Raw genomic sequence first — 21,073 nt, 5'->3', positions numbered from 1 at the left:
ACAAACACCAATACCAACAAAAAAAAAAAAAAAAAAAACAACGAAAAAGCAAACGAAAACTAACCAAATCCAAACGCAAAACCAACCAAAAACACAAATACAAACCCTAACAAAAAAACACAAACAAAAACGAAAAAAGAAAGAACAAAAACGAACCAAATCAATTACTTTTTACACCTTTTCGTTGTTTCCATTGCAACCAGTGATGCTATTGACGGCTATATATTATTTTTTGTCTATAGGTTAACAACTATTAACATACTAGGCATGCTGCCCAGCTTCGCTTAGGCTTTCAAAAACATTGAGAATTTGAATGCTTAATTAATTCGCCCGAGGGTCGGTCTACGACCTCAGGAGTTATGAAGAGGTTCCTACGTGGACACATTTTTTTTCGATTTATAGTTCATATAAGGCGCCGATCAGTCGAGGTCTGTTTTGACCCCCTCAACGTAGACCCTTAGGCCAACCGGCACCGGTCCCCGTGTTCTGTCGCCCCAAGGCAAGATCCTGCCAAATTTGAAGCGCCTGCGGCGCCGGGAAGTGCCCGATGTCGGGCACCCGACAACTTTGCTTCATATATTATAGAGATTAGCAAATTGCATAGATAAACAAAGATTTCCAAAGTACTTCCTTTCTTTATAGTCTAAAATAGGAAGATTCACATATAAAAAAAAAGGTGAGACTTGGTGTGTCTCGATCCGGCACCACCTGTGTGGTATCAAATACACTATCATCTCAGCTAATTAGGTACCTTTAAGATATGGAGAATAAAAGAAGTGTTTAAAAAAAAAATAACTTACGCGAATATGCCTATTTTTTCAAACGAGCCGGCCCGCGGCATAACATACGCCGCTATTTAGTTGTTTCTAAATTTCAATAATTCATAATTTGTGAATTCGACAGTACCAACGCTGACACTGAAAATATTTCTTTCAAACACTATAAGTAGCTCGTTAAGGACCATAACCCCCCCCCCCCTTCCTCCCCCCCCCCCCCCCCCCTACGTTTAAAATCGTTGGCTCTGCTTGTAAACATTTAGAGTGAACACAGCTCACTAAAACCATGTAGGGGTGGGGAGGTAGGAAGAGCGTTTGCAGCTTGTTTTCTAACGGCTCGAAGAGGAGAATTATATATATAGATTAATTTTTTTACCCAAAATTAGCCAGTTTCATTGCTAAACAAACAACGATTTCTATAAAATATTTAAATCTACAGTAGATAGAGTCTAAATCTAGATCTAGAATAGATCTTAGCGACGTAGCGTAGATTTAGATCTAGTCTAGATCTAAAATCTCTAGATCTAGAATCCAAATAGATAAAATATTTTTTTTAAGTTTAGGCCGAGAAAATCGTATTGTATAGTTTACATTTTATAGCGTACATAGCTCTAAATCATATTTGAATGAAATAATTCATTTCTTTTTATTCTAAACTCGGAAGATGACGTCATCAGTTTCGTGCTCTTTTTTAGTGTAAACAATAAACGTCGTCATTGTTAAATGCGTTCTTGTCCCAAGTTTAAACACTTTTCCGGTTGCATAAATACAATTGTTTTTCTACATTCGAACACGCCTTTATTTTTTATTTTTCTTCTTTAAATTAAATTGTGGTTATACATTTAAAACATCTAACATATTATTTTCAACAAAATAAAGTTCTTCATATATCGCTGCAGTGTCTGACGTGATGTCCGCGAAAATATTGTGTGGACAGACAGACAGAGAGAGAGAGAGAGAGAGAGAGAGAGAGAGGTAGAGAGAGAGAGAGAGAGAGAGAAGTGCGCACGGGGGGGGGGTTATATATTAGGATGAATTTATTAAACACCCAGAATTGTATTAAAAAAAAGTTCTTTCCGTGGTGTCTATCCTTAAAAGAATGATGGATAATTATGGGTTTTGTTGACTTTCTTGTCAATGCTTACATAATACAACATTCTTTATATTCTATATATATATATATACATATATATATATATATATATATATATATATATATATATATATATATATATATATATATATATATATATATATATATATATATATATACATAAACATATATATATATATTTATTTATTTATTTATTTATAATATACTTAATATATATAGCATATAATTATATAGCATACTTAATTCATGACGTTTTTTTAGTTGGCCTGAACAATAAATCAAGTTAGAAATAAAAACTAAGTAGTGTATTATCTGCTAATCATACACATATACATATTTTTAAAGCTGAATTATCTAGAACGCTACTATATTTGTCACAGTTCTTTTGGTTTTGGGCTAATTAAAACATAGAATTAAATTAATTGATCAATTCTTCTCCATTTTTTAAAATTGAAATTGATCGGTTAAGATCTCCAATTTTAAAATTTTACATTTTATTAAAGGGGAATAACTTACGTACGAATAGCTAAAATAATCAAACAGAAGTAAAAGATGCATACATAAAAAAAATAATACAAACGCTGTACACGGTTTTAGATTACAACAATAACGTTACATTTATACTGTATTTGTGATATGTCAAAATAATAAATTTAATATATTAATATTCAAAAGCCATTGTAGTTTGAAAGTATAAACACATTAGCTTTAATAGAATATGTTTCTTAACAATTAAGTTTACTTATAATTGACTTTCGACAAAATGTAACGTAAGAGTTATTTCTGGATCCCTGGTATTTAAGGGACACATTAAAAAATGAAATATTAATTAAAGGATAATTTAAGCAGCAATTCAGTTCTTTAAATTTTTAATCAAACCGTGTAGAGAAAATGCGATAGTAGGAGAACACTATAACTGATTAAATTAATGATAAAAACGTTCTCTCGTCAATACAGAAAAAATACAACACTTTTTTAAAAGTAATTAAGATACCATTGTTTAAAGCGTATTTTGTGTCTAATTTCTTCAATAACAGAATGTCAGTGCCATCAATAACACAGGGCTCCCAACACTTAGCGAGCAACACCATTATAAACAAATCATTATCAAGTCCTTCATTCCCTTAAAATATGGCTAAGCCCAAATCTGGTTCCCTTATGTTACCACTCAACACAAATGAAAACACTTTGGGCTATCCTCCACCACACACACACACACACACACACACACACTCTCCACAATTTACAATGTCACGCTCATACGTCACTTATATCATAAGGGACAAAAAAAGATCCAATAATACATGATCACCCTCTTAAAAGAACTGATGGGTCATCCCAGGGGTTCCAACTTCCTTGGTGCATTCATTGTTTCCAAGGGTAAAATGTAGCCATATATATGAAACCATGTATTTTTTCAACCAAATTTTAAAATAACTAAAATGTTGTTAATGCTATACCATGGCTGATTTTAAGCATTTATACTTTAACATAATTTCGATTTAAAATAAAAACAGTTCACTGTTTTGTTGGTTTATTCCAATTGGAATATATTTGATTTGCGCTGGCCGCCAGGAGACAAAAACAAAAAAAAAAAAAATATATAACCGGTTGATGGTGTATTAATATATATATATTTTTTTTTGTTTTAAGCTCACGCCTGATTGTCAATGGCTATAGAGACAAGGGTCACTTTAAAAACTACATGATACAATATTACGAGTTTAATGTTCAATTTTACACAAGGCCTTATAAAAATTACAATTAAGCTGGACCAAATGACATGACTTCGTTCTGAATGTATCTTAAGGTTAAAATGTTCTAAAATGTTCTAACCGCCTGAACCCCTTGCTTGAGTGCTTTTTTATAATTTTTAAACAAAAACAATCCATCTGAAAAAGTGACATTTAATTATATCACTAAACCATATGTCGTGTTTATAATTGTAAAGCTCTATTGTAATTTACCAATCAGTAATTAAAATCCCTTTAATTCAAGCCCGAAATTAGTTTGGACATATTTTTGTCTGGTTCGTTGTCTCAGCATGGTAATACATCGCAATGATTTAGTTTAAATGACTTAATTAGGAAATTGTTTAAATAAAAATTTCGTGAAGCCGGCTACACATTTACATTTTAATTTGTAACATTATTAATGTGTTGATACTTCTCTCACCCTAGAGTTGATTGAACACTTTCCGCAATATGTTGATGCTTCTCTCATTCTAGAGTTCGTTGAATAATTTCCCCAATGTGTCGATACTTCTCTCATTTTTATGTTGGATTATGAGTTACATCATGGTGACTTTTATTTAGCATCACATTAAAATGTACTTACCTGTTTCTATTTTTATGGGGTATGAACGTTGCCGAGTAAAGACGACAAGGCAGGGGTCGGCAACCTTTTGAGACGTAGGAACCAAAAGTAATAATTAACACAATTTCCCAGTTTTAAAGAGCCGCTAACTATTCTTTTTCAATATTATGGTATTTGAGTAGGATTAGGTAAATAGATTTAAACTAAATATATTTGAGTATGAAATAATATGTATTCATACAAAAAAACTTTCACATGTTTTGCACATAATAAAATAAAGTATTTTAGCTAGCTTCGCTATGATAATAAAATCAAATTATATAACTTTAGCACTACCCCTACCCAATTTAGAAACTAATATCTAAACAAATATGTCACTCAAGTCAAGTTAATGCACACTGACGCAAAACCAAAACGTCTTCTGAATAAAATAACAATTATTATTGAAAATATTCGAAAAAAAATGTGCACGGAGTTCGCCACATCACAGTTGTAGGGCTGTGCCCAAGTAGCTGTCTGTATACGCTCTACTCCACCAGTCCTTAGTGAGAGCCCAAGTAGCTGTCTGTATACGCTCTACTCCACCAGTCCTTAGTGAGAGCCCAAGTAGCTGTCTGTATACGCTCTACTCCACCAGTCCTTAGTGAGAACCCAAGCAGCTGTCTGTATATGCTCTACTCCACCAGTTCTTAGTGAGAGCCCAAGTAGATGTCTGTATACGCTCTACTCCACCAGTCCTTAGTGAGAGCCCAAGTAGATGTCTGTATACGCTCTACTCGACCAGTTCTTAGTGAGAGCCCAAGTAGCTATCTGTATATGCTCTACTCCACTAGTCCTTAGTGAGAGCCCAAGTAGATATCTGTATATGCTCTACTCCACCAGTTCTTAGTGATTTCATATTGGTTCAAGTTGTTTTTTACAGTATACTTTTTTTATGAGTGTACTGATTTTAGAACGTCTAATACGTGATACTTTGACTTTAGAACGTCTAATAGAAACATGTGTGATATTTTGACTTTAGATCATCTAATATAACAATGTGTGCTATTTTTACAAGCTTTTATTTAACTCACTTCCTCTGTCTGTCGTAAGTCTGTCTTGACGGAAACGCAGGAGTGAAAATTCGGACAGTTCTACTTGACCGACACGATTCACAGTTGGCACGTGGGTCAAGACATGAAGACAATGCAATCTGAAACTAAATTTGACTTAATTGGATGCCTAATTGATTTTTTATGAATTAATTAAAATTTGGACCGAATTAGTAGGCATGTCTAGCCAACCACACCACACGCGTCATCAATAGCTGCGCCATCACGACCACGTAATGGCTGCGTTCAAAAACCATTGCGCGTCTACTGAACGTGATATTCAGAAGGCGCGCAATGGTTTTTAGTCATGTAACTCTATTGTAGATAAAACATGTAAAGTACTGAAAAAAAAATTCATAAAAAACGTTTTAATAACAAGCTTTTATGTAATGATGCACTAAAAAGTAGAAAATAAATTATAGACTACTATTTAAATAACTATAAAGAAAAGCGTGGGTGTCTTCCTTAACATTAGTAAAGGTATCCAATAGATACTAAAGTGACCCACGCTTTTCTTTATAGTTATTTAAATAGTAGTCTATAATTTATTTTCTACTTTTTAGTGCATCATTACATAAAAGCTTGTTATTAAAACGTTTTTTATGAATTTTTTTTTACTGTGAGTGGGGTTGATTAGTAGTTAAGCAATAATTATTTTGTGGTCTGTAAATGTGTCTGTGTAAGATGTTTTACTTTGATTACCGTTATACTTTCACGAGTGAATATTCTGTCTAGCCTTTCTGAGCTATCGTAAGTTCTGCTGTAGTGTGGTGTTTAAGTGAAACAACATTTAGTTAATTTTTTTTTTTTAACTGTCTCAAAAATGTATTTATTTCAAATAAAAAAATAATATACATGTGTTTTTTTTTTTAATTAAAGAGTTACCAGTATCTGTGATATCCTTCTGTGTTAAAAAATGTATATCAACTAAGTTTATCAACAAATGCCAGTATTAAAACTTGATATTTATATATGTTTTTCTTTGCTTTATCATCAATTTTATTAAAACAGTGAATAAAAATAAAAACTCTGTATCAAGCTTGTTGTTTGTTATTTAAAAACAAAAGTTTGGATAACATATTTCAAGTGTTTGTGTTTTGATTCATAGCTAATTAGATTCAAGTTAAAAAATGAATATTGATAGTTTAAAATTACTTCATAGATAAAAATGAACAAATGAAACACATTATTTAAAAATACTAACATCTATTGCCATTACTCAGATCATCTAGTTGTATTCTCTCCCATTTCAAGCACTTCTCTTTTAGAGTTAATATCAATACTATTGTCTTTTAAACATTCACAAGAATCCACCTCCTTTTTTTCAATGTCTGTTACATCCCTTGAATGACCAGATATTTCTTCATTCCCTTTATTTTCAATTCGGTCTTCTTGTATTATGTCGGCAGGTTTCTCTTCAGTAGATGAAGATGCATGGCATTCCTGCTCTGGTGAACTTCCGTCCTTTAGATACGCTTGTTTTCTTTGAGGCATTTCAGCAAGAAAAGCTTCCTTCCAGTCATTACTCTCTGTGTACCGCAATAAGATAGAAAAAACATGGTTTATAGCAAGAACCTTGCGGGTCTTCATATTAAGATAGTCAGAAATAGGAAGCTGTGCATGTGCTATGCCTTTCTCTTCAGCAATCTTAAGACATAAACCCTTGAGCTTGTTGTGATCTACCAAGCCACCAATGATGTAGACTTTGTCATCGGATAGTGATGTCAAAACATTAGGTGACTCACTTGACAAGTAAACCAGACTAGATTTGGGAAAAACTTCTTCATAATGCTGGATTTCTTTGTGGACATCCCATCCTTTATAGTCTCCTATGCTGTCCATGCGTTCTTTAGTTTTTCCACTTAATCCACACAAATATAACTGCAATGGATTTTGAGCTCTTCGATTGGCAGAATAACTGTGTTGTAGTTGACACGTCAAGGAATTCACATCCTTTTCTGTCATATGATCATCAAAAGAAAGGTCAATCACAACCCGAATTTTACATGATGAATTTTTCATTGTATTTGACTTCAATCTTTTTCTATTTCGTCCTATGTCTTCTCCCTTTTCTCTCAACTCTGCTAGACGACGTTTTCTTTTCTGCTTTGCCTCATGTCTTTTTTCTTTTTTAATTGCAAGCCACTTTTCTCGTTTTCGTTGTTTTTTTCAGCTGGTTTTTACTTGGTTTTATGATCGTATCATTACTACCATCGTTTAGGTCTATTGGATTAGTGATAGGCGACTGTGGTGTCACATCTTCATGTTCCATTTTAAACTGTTTATAAAGTAAATGCTGTAATCTTTATCAATGATTATCCAAAACCAATTGTTAACTTGTATTTTAAAACCGCCTGTAAGCAATGCCTTTTTAGGTACAGATAGAGACATTTAGTTAATTTTTTTTTTTTTTTTTTTTTTTTTTTTTTTTTTTTTTTTTTTTTTTTTTAACCTTTAAATCAGTAATAATAATTTATTTGATAGATTTTACACAGCATCAAAGACATGAACATCAATTGCATATATAATAATCAAATGGAGAAAATAAAATGGCATAAGAACTAGACTAAAATAAGGTGTGCAAACTAGGTTTCTCTTGACTGCTTAGTATACTGTGCTCTGTCCTTAGCTGAGGAGTCAAAAGTTCACATTGTAGACAGAAATAGAAACCACCGTGGGAGAAGTGTCTCTGTAATACACATTACTGATCTATCATTCCAAAACTTTCCATGACATAAAATTGACCCTTGGCAAAGAGGGCACGCTACATTTAGTTAATAAAATATCACTTAATACGCAAAAGAATTTGATAAAGTAGCCCTGCGTCTCCCTAAGAATTACGCTAAATACAAAATGTATGTAAATGAATAATACCGCTACGAATTGTATAATACGGAGCAATATTATATTTATTTTAAAGTCAAGCAAAAATACATACGATTTGTTTTCTAAAGACGCAGTTTTTCAAACATATGACATCTAGATACTGTAGCGTATTTAGTTATTTTTGCCTATCAGTGTTGTATTTTTGTTTTGTTTTGACTAAGGGAATTCCTTGCCAGTTACTTCCCTTAATATAGTGCGTATAACAATATGGGAAGTGATAACAACACTTGCTTTAATTGATATACATTTTACATTATTAACAACTAAATGATTCAGCGATGAAACAACGGCGTTTACATCCTGTGTTTTATGTGATTTTACAGCTGCAAAAGATTGAAATGATTCACACTATAGACGACGATTTAAGGCGTATCATTTTACTCTGCCCATGTTACTTTTTAAACATCCTGTTAAAATTGTTAAAAAGTATTTTCTTTAAAAATGTGTAACATTTTATAAACGTTTACATTTTTGAGATGTATAGATAAAACGTGCTGACCACACACTACATAGTTATGTTAGGGTCACGGAGTTCTGATCATACAAAACAAACCCAGGTAAAATTAATGTGTTCAAATGTTCATATACTACAACCTCAGCTCAGATGATGCTAGTGTTGATAAAGGATAACTGCTATAATACTTTTGACGACACTATTCAATAGTTATTTAAAAAAAAATACTAATAAACTAAAGGTTTTGTCAAGGTAGTTGGGACAGCAATCTATGGTCGACTTTGTTCAGGCTAAAAATAAAAAAAAATAGAAATCATAAGTTCACGAAGAAACGGTAACAGTGATCGGACGTTAAATTGTAATTTTAGAATAGCTGACACACTTGGGTTGTCATCTGGTTTTGTTATATATGTAGCTTTTTATTTCAAGCTGAAAATTACTATGTGCGTTGTATACGATGTACATATAGAAGTAGATCACACATTGTTTCCCATTTTTTAAATATAAGGAATAAAAGAGAGGCAATCGAACATTGACACCCATAGAGAACTTTTTAGCGCAATTTCCATTCTGGAGAATTGCGTTTATTAACCCGTCATTTCTGGATGGATGAATGGATGGATGGATGTATGAATGTATGAATGTGTGTCCGCAGCTTTAAGTCGTATCTCCTCCTCAACGAAGCAATATCGAGGACTAGTTCCAAAGCAAATATGTTAAGCAAGTTACGAGGATGAACATAGGCCATAAGAATTCCGGGTTTCTTTCATGCATTTCCCGGAAAAGCCAAAAAACCTCAAAAAAAATGCAGTTTTTGGCCCATATCTCGGCAACCAGACAACTTAGCGACTTGAAACATGTACCAATCGATTCCTGCCATAATTTAGAACAATATTGCCGAAGAAAGTTTTAAAAAATATCCTTTCGTTCGGTCACAAAATTTTTTTGTATTAATTAAAATTTGGACCGAATTAGTAGGCATTTTTTTCCAACCACACCACACGCGTCATCACGTTCAATGGCTGCGACATCACGTTCGGTAGCTAGGCGCGCAAAGGTTTTTAGTAATGTACTCTATTGTAAATAAAACATGTATTTTAACCAATGGTTTTACTAACCCTGCTCTTGATTTACGCTACGACAGAGCTATTTTTAGATAACAAGGAAATTGCGCTAAAATTGTCACTAGACTTTTTAATTACCTTGGTTTTTTTTTAAATGATCGCACTTTATTTACTAACAAAATACAGACTATCGAGAAAAACAATCTTGCTGATTATTTTGTTTAAACCTACATTCTATTTTAGTTGTATACGTTTCAATTAGAAAAAAAATTGTTAAATTGTTAAAAACGGTGATGTTGCTTTATATATTTTAAAGTCCAGCAATACATTCGGTTAAATGTACTGCCGTTCCCGTTATCAAATGATGTCATTATGTTTCCTTGCAACAAAACTTAAACGTACTTTAAAAGCAGAACTTATATTTGACGTAGTATCCGTTGATGGTGTATGTGGAATTTTTACATTTAAATGATAGCCAAACATCATGTGGAATCATCACATTAGTTACATCATCACCATCAGGTCTGTCAACTTGCTGATAATTTGTTTTGTGTTAATTCAACATCTGATTGTGTCACAGATAATGTTACATCACATTATCATCTGCTCTTGACCTACTTATCCAATTATAAAGTCTATTGCTGAAATACGAAACATAGTTAGCCTATAATTATTCTTTTATTATTTTGATAAAAAGTGTTTTAATATTTAAATGTGTCTGTATAAACTTATAATGTTAAAGTTAACAATACGATTATGTTATGGTTATTTATAGTTTGAGAGAGTTCTAGCCAATACGGCTATGTATAAATATATCACTGGCGTTATAACAATCACGTATACTGTAAATATGTGACGTTTGATGTATAACTATAGACTTTACCACAACAACTTTGGTTTAATTGTCTCTTAATTTACTTCTGTCGTGATCATTGTTCCCTTTTTCAGTTCAGCAACAAAACAAAAAGTTTGCAGCATAACCTGAGCTAATTTTCTTCTCAATGTACTTGATCGAATCCCGTTTTTGTTGTGTCGTAAGACATGTGCCCGAATACGACCAACTCCTTGTTCAGCGTTGCAGTGTGTTTCACAGTAAAACAAAAACAAACAAAAAATTAACACTTTTAACGTTATACATTTCACATACTGTTTTATCTGGAAATTAAAAGTTTTATTCTGTATTGATTAAAGTTTCAAACAGTTTAGATAGTGTCTAGAACTAAATGTCTTTTTTTAAAACTTAAAATGCATATTACTATTGCCATTTCTTATTACATTGAAAAGGTAAATGGAGACCAATCAATCAAACTAACAGAGCTATATATTATAAAAACTCTAAAAACATATGCTTAAGAAATAGGCAAATTGCTCATAAAATACATATGTAAAATTAACACGTTTTAGACAATATTTAAAAAATTAAGCAAGAATGCTAAATTTTAAATTTTATATATAAACGCATTAGATTTTACAATTAAAAACCGTGACTTGAATGTATATCGTTTTTAAAGAATTAAGATCCAACCAGTTCAATTAATGTTATGGAATTTATGTCATCCAATTGTTACTAATGTTTAACTTTCATACAATAAAATGTATTAAACTCTCATTGTTCAGACAGAAACAATATAATAACAGTACAACGAACTGACCTGTCACGTGGGATGGTAAGCTGACCCAGAGTTTGTCAGTCTGATCTGAAAGGTAAACGATGATTTTACTTACAAAATAAAACAGTCATATATTAAATATGTACATGTCCATATAAGACAATATTTGATACATTTAAATGGTCATTCAATACGATGTAACCACATTTGCAAAATATAAAAAGGATAAATAATAAAATATAGCACTATATATGATATGTTATACGGCCTATACAGTATAACCATACCTAATTACGCCAGGTGTATACATTGGAGTGCTACAAATTATTGCAACATGTGTCCAGTAGGTATTTCTCGAATGTCTCTAACATATGTGTGGCAAGGGTCTTCTTCTTCTTCTTCTTCGTTTTAGTGTTGAAGGGGATCGATATGTATCTGCCAGTGTGTTTAAACTCGAGACTTTGTTCGCATTCATCAACCATGAGCTTTTTGCCGACTCGACCACGCCTCCAACACAATTAAGCGTTACGTGTCAACTGGTTATGCGCAATTGAGGCCATTGACTCCGATTTCAGCCTGCTTTTTTTTGGATTTGCTTCCATAGCCTTTGTCCAACCAAGAACAGACTACAAGGCAGCAGTTGTTTAATTTTGGAGTTGTCTCTCCTAGAAGAGTGGCTGTCCCCAGCTAAGGAGCCTCATCTGCCCGAGGGTTCGAACTCGAGACTTTTCGGTTTAGCAACCATGAGCTTTACCGACTCGACCACGCCGACCCCAGATGACCACTGAAGCGTGTGGTACTGTTAGCAGTTGGAGATCGATGGCGTAGTGGTCAGTTGTAGAGTTGGTCAGTAGAGGGTGTAGCGGGCAGTTGTAGAATTGATCAGTTGAGGGTGTAGCGAGCATACGTTTTAGTTCAGTCACAGTTTGTCAGTAGAGCGTGTAGGACTGTTGAAATGTGGGTAATGTTAGAGTAGGTCAGTAGAGTATGTAGGACAGTTGAAATGTAGGTAGTGTTAGACCATGCAGGTTTGTTACTTTGAATGGAGTAATTAGGTCATTTGATTTCTTTTAGTTATAAAACTATCACTTTATCTACATGATCAAGACATTTAAGAGTCGGTTATTTATTCGAAGATTTATCGTCATTACAAATTTAGTATAAAATATTACTTTTGTAAAAATACGAAGAAACATTATATTTATTTAAAAGTACTTCGACGTGTTTTTTTTTACGTTTTATTGTTTTTAAACATACTTTGTATAAATAAAAAACTGTAGCGATTTTTTTATATTTTAGCCTATTTTTTATTGCCAAATGTTATTAAGTAAGAATTATTTGTCCATATCACTCAACCCAAATCCAGCCACATCAAAGTCTAGAAAAACTGGAAACTTTACTACGGATGATTATTGTAAAGGTCATGATTTAGAAATAAGACAAAGTGATGCTGAGGATGAACAAAAAGAATCCTCTCACACTAATACAAAAATGTTGTAGATCTGTCAGGCTGCGACAAATAGTGAGGGAGATTTGTTCAGGAAAATGGGAAAGTTGCATTGATCTCACAACTAAGGTACCATACTTAAGTAAGGACATAACGGTCACTGGGAAAAACATTTGCGAGAAAAAAAAAAACTAATAGAGGATTTTTCAGAGTCGTAAAAATTTAGAACAGTTCTTAATTCTTAAAAACACGTATTCAAAAAAGTAAACGATTCCTTATATATTTAATTGTATTACAGTTTTAATAAAATATTGACTTTACTATGCAATTTATACAATTATTCATACATTAAACTTACTTTTATTGTTATTAATCATTGACAAAGAATGGGTTTGTCTGATCTGAAAGGTAAACGATGCTTTTAATTATAAAATATAACAGTGAGATATCAAAAATTTAAATGCCCATATAAGGCAATGTAACTATATTTGATACATTTAAATGGTTATATAATCCGATGTAATCATATTTGCAATATTGGAAAGGAAACATAATAAAATATAGCACTATATCTGCTATGTTATACGGCCTATATACAGTATAACTATACCTAATTACGCCGGGACTTTAAAATGTATACGTAGGAGTGCCACGCATTATTGCAACATGTGTCCAGTAGGTATGTTCCGCATATCTCTAACGGGCCCAGCATATGTCTGGCAAGGGTCTAACATAGACGTAGTCAGGATTGTGTGATATACTGGAAGGTAAACCGTCTAGTAGAGGTTCATTTAGTATATGTTGATGTTACATATGTTACATCGTCACCATCAGGTCGGACAACTTGCTCTGTAATTGATTTAAAAAAAAAAGTAATTCACTAATAATGCCAAATGCTATTTTACACTGTATTTTCATCAAATCCTGAGCTACCTGCATAATCATAGTTTATGGCTGCTGAAATCTGAAGAAAAGCCAATCTACATCTATTTACCAGTTTTTAAAGAGCCACATTTTTGTTTCAATATTTGGTATTTGATTAGGATTAGATACATAAATTAGATTTGTTATTTAAAAAAAAATAGCTTTAACTGTGAGATATTATTTATTCATACAAAAACATACACATGTTTTGCCAGCGTAATAACATTAGAAATCAAATAGTATAACTATAGGACTCTTCCATCCACTTTAGAAGCTGTTAACTTTTTTTTTTCTTTACGGATATAACCGGCTCTGGATGTGTCTCCCATTAGCCAGGCATCCATCGACACGACAAACTCAGACTAAATGGCTTGGGTATCGGCTCGATTACCGTGTATCGGTCACTTCTGTACTTTGGTTCTCATCATGCTTATCTTCCACCCTACGGAGCCCAGTGTAAACTCGTACCCTACCGTCCAGTACCCAGCTCGACCGTAGGAAGCTAATAACTAAAACAAATTAAATGAATTAATTAAATTATTAGTATTTGTGAAAGCAGCTGGAGTGCACATTTTGACATCAAAAGAGCCGCATACGGCTCGCGAGTACGTAGATTGCCGATCTCTGGCTTATACTACTGATATGAATGTATTATTGTTAAAATAATTGTCTCCGGACAGTCGTAAGAACAGAGCAATTGATAAAGCTGAATAAATTGCTAGTCTTAGAAAAACGTATACATTAAAGTCACTGTTTTCATATTTAAAGCATGAAATATTTTTAATGCATATTAGCGTGACTACTAATTTTGTTTTATATTGTCTAAAACCTTTAAATAGGTTTGTCAGATAATTCATACTGTGACGGTTTTTTGTTTTTAAATATATCTTTATAAAATGTACAAAAACCAACCGGCTAGTAATTTGCTTTGCGTTGTCTCCCTTGTATTTTTTTTTACATATAACAATGGCGAAGGTCTCTGGCAGATAGGTATTTAAATTAAAAAAAAAAAAAAAAAAAAAAAAAAAAAAAACTCACATTTTGTTCCAGAAAGAATCTTTACTGATTTAGAGCTCTAACCAATACAGTATGAAATGTTAAATGTTATGGTATAACTGTAAAATGTGTGTATATCGTTTAAATTGCATTAATAATTATTTGTATTTTTTTTTTAAACTGTAAAACACCGCAACACTTAAGAAGGAGTTTGGTAAAACGGCCTTCCAGCAAACGGCGTTCGGGCAATCGAAATTCGTTGACGTTTTTTTTTTCTTCTGAATTTGTCATAAGCCGATTGAGAAGAAAATTATCTCAGGTTAGGGGTGTCCATAAATACTCTTAGGAGGAAAAGGGGGGAGAGTGGGGTCCGTAATTTTGCGACGGTGTTTGATGAGGGGGAGTGGGTTGTTTTGCATTGTAGAAAGCAATGCTAGAAAACTAATTTTAGCTGTTATTTCTCGTCAAAAAATGTTTTAATAAATTGTAATAAAAATTAATTAAAACACTTTATGTTGACAGAGTTCAGACAAGACATTGGAAAATATAACTGTTTTAAGGAACATACAACGGAAGTTTTGAGGGGGGGGGGGGGGGGGTTGTTAGTTGATGTGTGACATCATTTTATGGGGATCTGTCTTTTTGTGACTATGTGTGACTAAGAGGAGTGGCAGGGGGGAGAGGTAAAAATCGTAAAAAAACGTTAGGTCATTTATGGATGACCCCTACAGAAGAACTATTTTTCTTTTGCCTTGTAAACATTAATAATTAAATATGTGGTTGAGAGAAAATTTAGAACGGACAATGATATGAACAATGATAGGATTCAAAAATGTAGTGGTAAAATCTATAGTTATTCCTCAAACATTAGAGATTTACAGTATCACTAAAAGGTAAATACACCATACATAAATTTATGTATACTCGTAATATCTAGGCCTCGTACGAACTATAAGTAACTATACCATAATCGTTTTGCTAACTCTATCATGTATGTATGTGTAAAAATAGAAATTTAAAAACTATAACTGTTGTGTCAAAAAAAATATAGTGTTCATTATATCATATTTCTAAATATCTTCATAACAATAATAAAACGCACGACATAAAAACAAACCAAACAATATAATCACATGTTCTATTCAACATGTAACATTGGAAAACTATTACAAACATTTTCGCCACAAATTATATGGGTCGGCCTAGAAAAACATTATGTGACTGTGGACTCGTGTATGTCCTTTAATTGAATACATTATACACGAATAACTTCTAGATTGTTCTTTATTTTGCAAACATGTTGTTATAGCCAGGGGTACCAGTTTGGATAAGCTACCGCTGTCTATATAATCATATTTTTCGTGTTAATAAGCTTTATATTATTGCTAGAAACAGTGATTGTATATACAGACAATGTTTCAGTTTTTACTTATTGGTCTAATTAAAGGCGTATTAATTACTGATTGCTTAATTAATATCGAGCTTTATAATTATAAATAAAACATATGGTTTACATATATAATTCAATTTCACGTCAACGTATGATAGCATAATCTGGCATATGTCATGTCACCTAATAATGTGTTATTTCAAACAGTTGACATGGAAGATTAATATAACGTCTTTTTATGCCAACTCGGTTTTTCAATATTAAATTTTAATATTGCAATAAAATGAATGTTTCCAATACACTACTGTCTTATTCCAAAACATATCAAGGGAGATATCTTATAATTTGACTTCAACTGCAATTGATGTCATTTACTTTTATTTTTAAATACTAAAAAAGGCCGATATTTCCATACAATTAAACTATCAAGAGAATATTTCGATATACGGCAAAAGGTTTGTCTGTATTCTTATATGTGTCTTTAAATAAGTGGTGACTAAATTAATCACAAAAACAGAGGCCAAGATTTATATTTATAAAAGACAACAGATTAGGTCTGTTCAATTGACGATGAGAATTGGGTCCTAGTATGTTAACGTCAAATATTGTTACAGAAAGGAAAAAATATCTGTAGATGATAGAAATAATAGATTTTAGAAACATATCAATCATACCTAACGTAGCTGGTTATCTAGCAGAACAACAAAGAAAAGTACGGGTGATGTTTCTACTGAATGGGGACTCAAGAGTTATACAACAAAAAATATGGCATCAATTCTAAGGCTACTGTAGTTTGTAAGAAACTCTATCTTTTGAAAAGGAGATGGAATACTACGGCTGTATGAGAATTCCCTGTCCGATTGTGAGCACAAAATCACCCAGAGTTTCTTCCAGGCATCTCTTCGGGGGGGCGAAGCCCCCCCGAAAAATTTTTACCGCCCCCCCGAACGAAATGAAATTTATATAATTTATATAGAAAATATATATTTTTAACAGTGTCCGCCCCCCCGAAGAAAGTTTACCGCCCCCCCGAAAATTTCAAGTGCCCCCCCGGAGAAAAAAGTCTGGAAGAAACACTGAAATCACCCCCCCCCCTCTCTGGCTGACCTTTGTGTTTATGTTGTCCAGCAATACCCAGATCCGAAACAAGCCATATAATTTCTTGAGAAAATGAAAGAGAAAGTTAAAGCCAGTGAAGAAGTCAAATGTTTTGTGTATGACTACAATCCGTAAAATCTATCTCCGGAATAAAGAATTCCATCTAGTGAACGCCCTAATGGAAGAGTGAGAGAAGATTTTAAATGATATAGATGGAGTGACCACAGTACATGGACGCTCTATGAACTAACGAGCAACTTTAAAAAACTAATGGGCAAACATGCTCAGTACTATCAAGTGGCCCTTAGCTTCTTAGGCTGCATACATCTGAAAGACATGCCAAAAGCTGAACAGGCAGATAGGGCTTTTAATATTGTTTTAATTAGCAGCTGTAATAGGCGAGGGTGTATGCAATTCTGGTGAGCTCCTTGTCCATGATATCTTTGCATCCTTGAAGGGCAAAGATAAAGAATGGCTGGTTGATCTTCTGTATGCCTTTAACAGCGGAGATATTAACAACTTCATAGGACTGAAGGTAAAATGGTCTTCTCAGCCGGATCTGAAAGTCAATGAACTTGTAACTAGGAAACAAGATCAATCTTTTCTGTTTGATGGAGTTGATATTCCAAAGGCCAGCAACAGATACACAACGGACATTTGATAGTATTGCCCCGACTGTCAAAATTAACACACATCTGGTTGAGCTGTTAGTCATGAAAGGAATGCCTGTCATTAACAACCGCTAATGATATTCTCAACATATTTTAAAACATTTTTTGCATTTTATCTCCTTTATTTTACTCTGTGGTTTATATTGCTTTTTTTTCATTAACCTTAATAATCGCAATTATACAAGGATAAATAAAGGTAATTTGCTATATCATATGCAAAGAAACAAAAGTCACTTATGATTGTCAGTTTAGATATTTTAAAAAGAGAAATAATTTAATTTAGTCACTTATCATTTGTTTAAATGCCCTTAAAATAAATTATAATTGAAATGCCTTTTTTTTCATTTTGACAAAAAAAAAACAATTATTATAAGGGACAGGTGTAATTGTCGATACAATTATTTTGACCAGTATGACTTGTTGGGATTAAAATGCATACCATGTCGTCTACACTCGACACATAACCTGTTGTCTACACCAGTGGCGTAGCCAGGATCGTCTCAAGGGATGGGGGGGGGGTTCCAATTTTTACCCGGGGACAAAGTTTCGATTTGCAACCCCCCCCCTCAAACTTTCGATTTGCACCGCCCGCCCCCCCCCCCCCCCTCAAACTTTCGATTTGCACCCCCCCTCAAACTTTCGATTTGCACACCCCCCTCATTCTTTTTCTATAAACCGAGGGGTCTATGGGAAGGGGGGGGGGGGGGGGTTATGACCCCCCTAACCCCCCTGCCTACGCCACTGGTCTACACTCGACACATAACCTGTTGTCTACACTCGACACATAACCTGTTGTCTACACTCGACACATAACCTGTTGTCTAAACTCGACACATAACCTGTTGTCTACACTCGACACATAACCTGTTGTCTAAACTCGACACATAACCTGTTGTCTACACTCGACACATAACCTGTTGTCTAAACTCGACACATAACCTGTTGTCTAAACTAGACACATAACCTGTTGTCTACATTAGACACATAACATGTTGTCTACACTCGACACATAACCTGTTGTCTACACTCGACACATAACCTGTTGTCTAAACTCGACACATAACCTGTTGTCTACATTAGACACATAACATGTTGTCTACACTCGACACATAACCAGTTGTCTACACTCGACACATAACCTGGTGTCTAAACTCGACACATAACCTGTTGTCTACATTAGACACATAACATGTTGTCTACACTCGACACATAACCTGTTGTCTACATGAGACACAAGGAGAAACATGTTGATGTGAGGGGATATGTTTTACTGTACTTTGTCAAATGTAATTTATTTTATAGCGTGTGTGTGGGGGGGGGGGGGCGCATTTAAGTGTGATGGAAAATACATTTTTTCGGACGGATACATTGCAGTTGTGTTTTATTTTCAACTATATTAAATGATACTGTCAGTTATCAAGTACCAGGGAAGTTTGAAGACATCCCTCAAATTGAAATGAATTTAAAGTGACATTATTTAATCTACACCAGACATACTGATAGACAAACAGACAACCAAACATGCACCGTATTCGCAACTTTACTTAAATCTAAAGATAAGCCATTGGTTTAAAAAAAATGAATTTCTGAATTTTGATAAATTAAAGATAGCTCCGACTTCATTTATTTGACTGAACTGAATCGATGCACCGAAATAGTTCATTATATAGTTTAAACCACAGTTGTCAGTTCGCGTTTTTAATCGACAAGTTTTGATCTTTAAGTTTATGAAAGTCAGATTCTTAAAACAAAGTAAATTGTATTAAAATCATTAGCCATCATGTAGAGCAGGGGTCTCCAAACTTTTCAGTCCGAGGGCCGCATTGACTATCAAATTTCAGTTCGGGGGCCAGTTTCTTCCAGGCATGTCTTTGATTTTTCTGGGCAAAGTTCCTCAGCTATCACCAACAAATGATTTTTCCTTGGACAAAAAGATCTCCGCGGGCCGTATCAGATGACTTCGCGGGCCGCATCCGGCCCGCGGGCCGTAGTTCGGAGACCCCAGATGTAGAGAATAGTGACACTGTCAGCAATATTATCCATCACTCATTAATAAAACATTTGCTACACATTATGGAAGTAGTTGTGCACAAACTTAGCAATACATTCCCCCGTGTAGCTACCCATGTCTAGGGAAGTTAAAAAAAAAAAAAACCAACGTGTAACAGGTAGCTTATCATCTGGTGAAACATACCTCACAATCACAGTCAGCTAATCAATTTTAGTCCGTTTTTACGGTTCCTTAATCACCATGTTTTATTCTTAATTAGTCAAACTATGTATAAAAAAATATTTTAAAAATTTAAAAATAAAATAAAACTTACAGTAACGTCTATTCCTGATTCTCTTGTTTGGCTGGAAATAAAATTATTTGCTATGCTTGTTGGCAGTCTATTGTTGAGTTTCAATATCACTTTTTAATACAAATCTAAACTTGCATATCAAATGCAATTTCTTTAACTTTAACTATACAAGGGAGATAATATTAAGGAACGTGCATAATAATCGCTTTCTAATTCGTCATAAAAAATTAAAACGTTTTAGGAAAAATACGAAGTAGTTATAAGAGACCTACGTCTTTTCTTCAAAACTGTGAAGATCGTGAAGTAACATACTTTTTTGAAATTTAAAAAGTACATAATTATATATTCTACAACATTGATTTGTGTGCATACATGTTTCTTTGAAATGCAAAAGATGAAATTTATTGAATCCTGTTTGATTTTTAGTGGTTGGGAAACATTTTTTTTTGGGGAGAAAATATTAACTGATACATAATTTTATCTAGATCTAGCAAAGCAAGGGTCTAACATAGACGTTGACAGGATCGTGTGATATGCCGTACAGTACATGTTCATTTAGTAAATGTTGATGTTACATCTGTTACATCGTCACCACCAGGTAGACCAGCTTTCTATTTTTTTTTAATTAAGTAAACATATAATTCTATACCAGAAATTATCTTACGTTACATTGCTATCGGGTCTTGATCTACTTATATAATTATACGTTACTGTTGTTGAAATGTGAAGATCAGCCAGTCTACATCTATTTTTAGCAAATCCTAAATATTGTTATAAGACTAATATATTCTGACAGACTGAAGTTAAAATTGGCCTACACAAAGCGTGTCGTCCGAACTATAGAAGGCCGAAGAAATATGTTGTAGTTGATGCTGCCATAGTTTCATGGGCGAATATTTATACCAGTGTCTGATAATAGAATCTTCTTTAAAA

At 33.4% G+C, this 21,073-nt stretch overlaps 1 pseudogene; it reads right to left on the bottom strand.

Annotated features, from left to right (window-relative positions):
- Nucleotides 1-6,369: 6,369 nt before the first annotated feature.
- Nucleotides 6,370-7,678, bottom strand: LOC131939112 (tRNA methyltransferase 10 homolog A-like; annotated as a pseudogene).
- Nucleotides 7,679-21,073: the final 13,395 nt, after the last annotated feature.

The sequence above is a fragment of the Physella acuta genome, unplaced genomic scaffold, assembly GCF_028476545.2.
Source record: "Physella acuta isolate Inbredline_101_S28 unplaced genomic scaffold, ASM2847654v3 ptg000264l, whole genome shotgun sequence".
Lineage (NCBI taxonomy): Eukaryota > Metazoa > Mollusca > Gastropoda > Physidae > Physella > Physella acuta.
The sequence above is the reverse complement of the archived record's forward strand: the minus strand, read 5'-3'. Positions and strand labels throughout refer to the sequence as shown.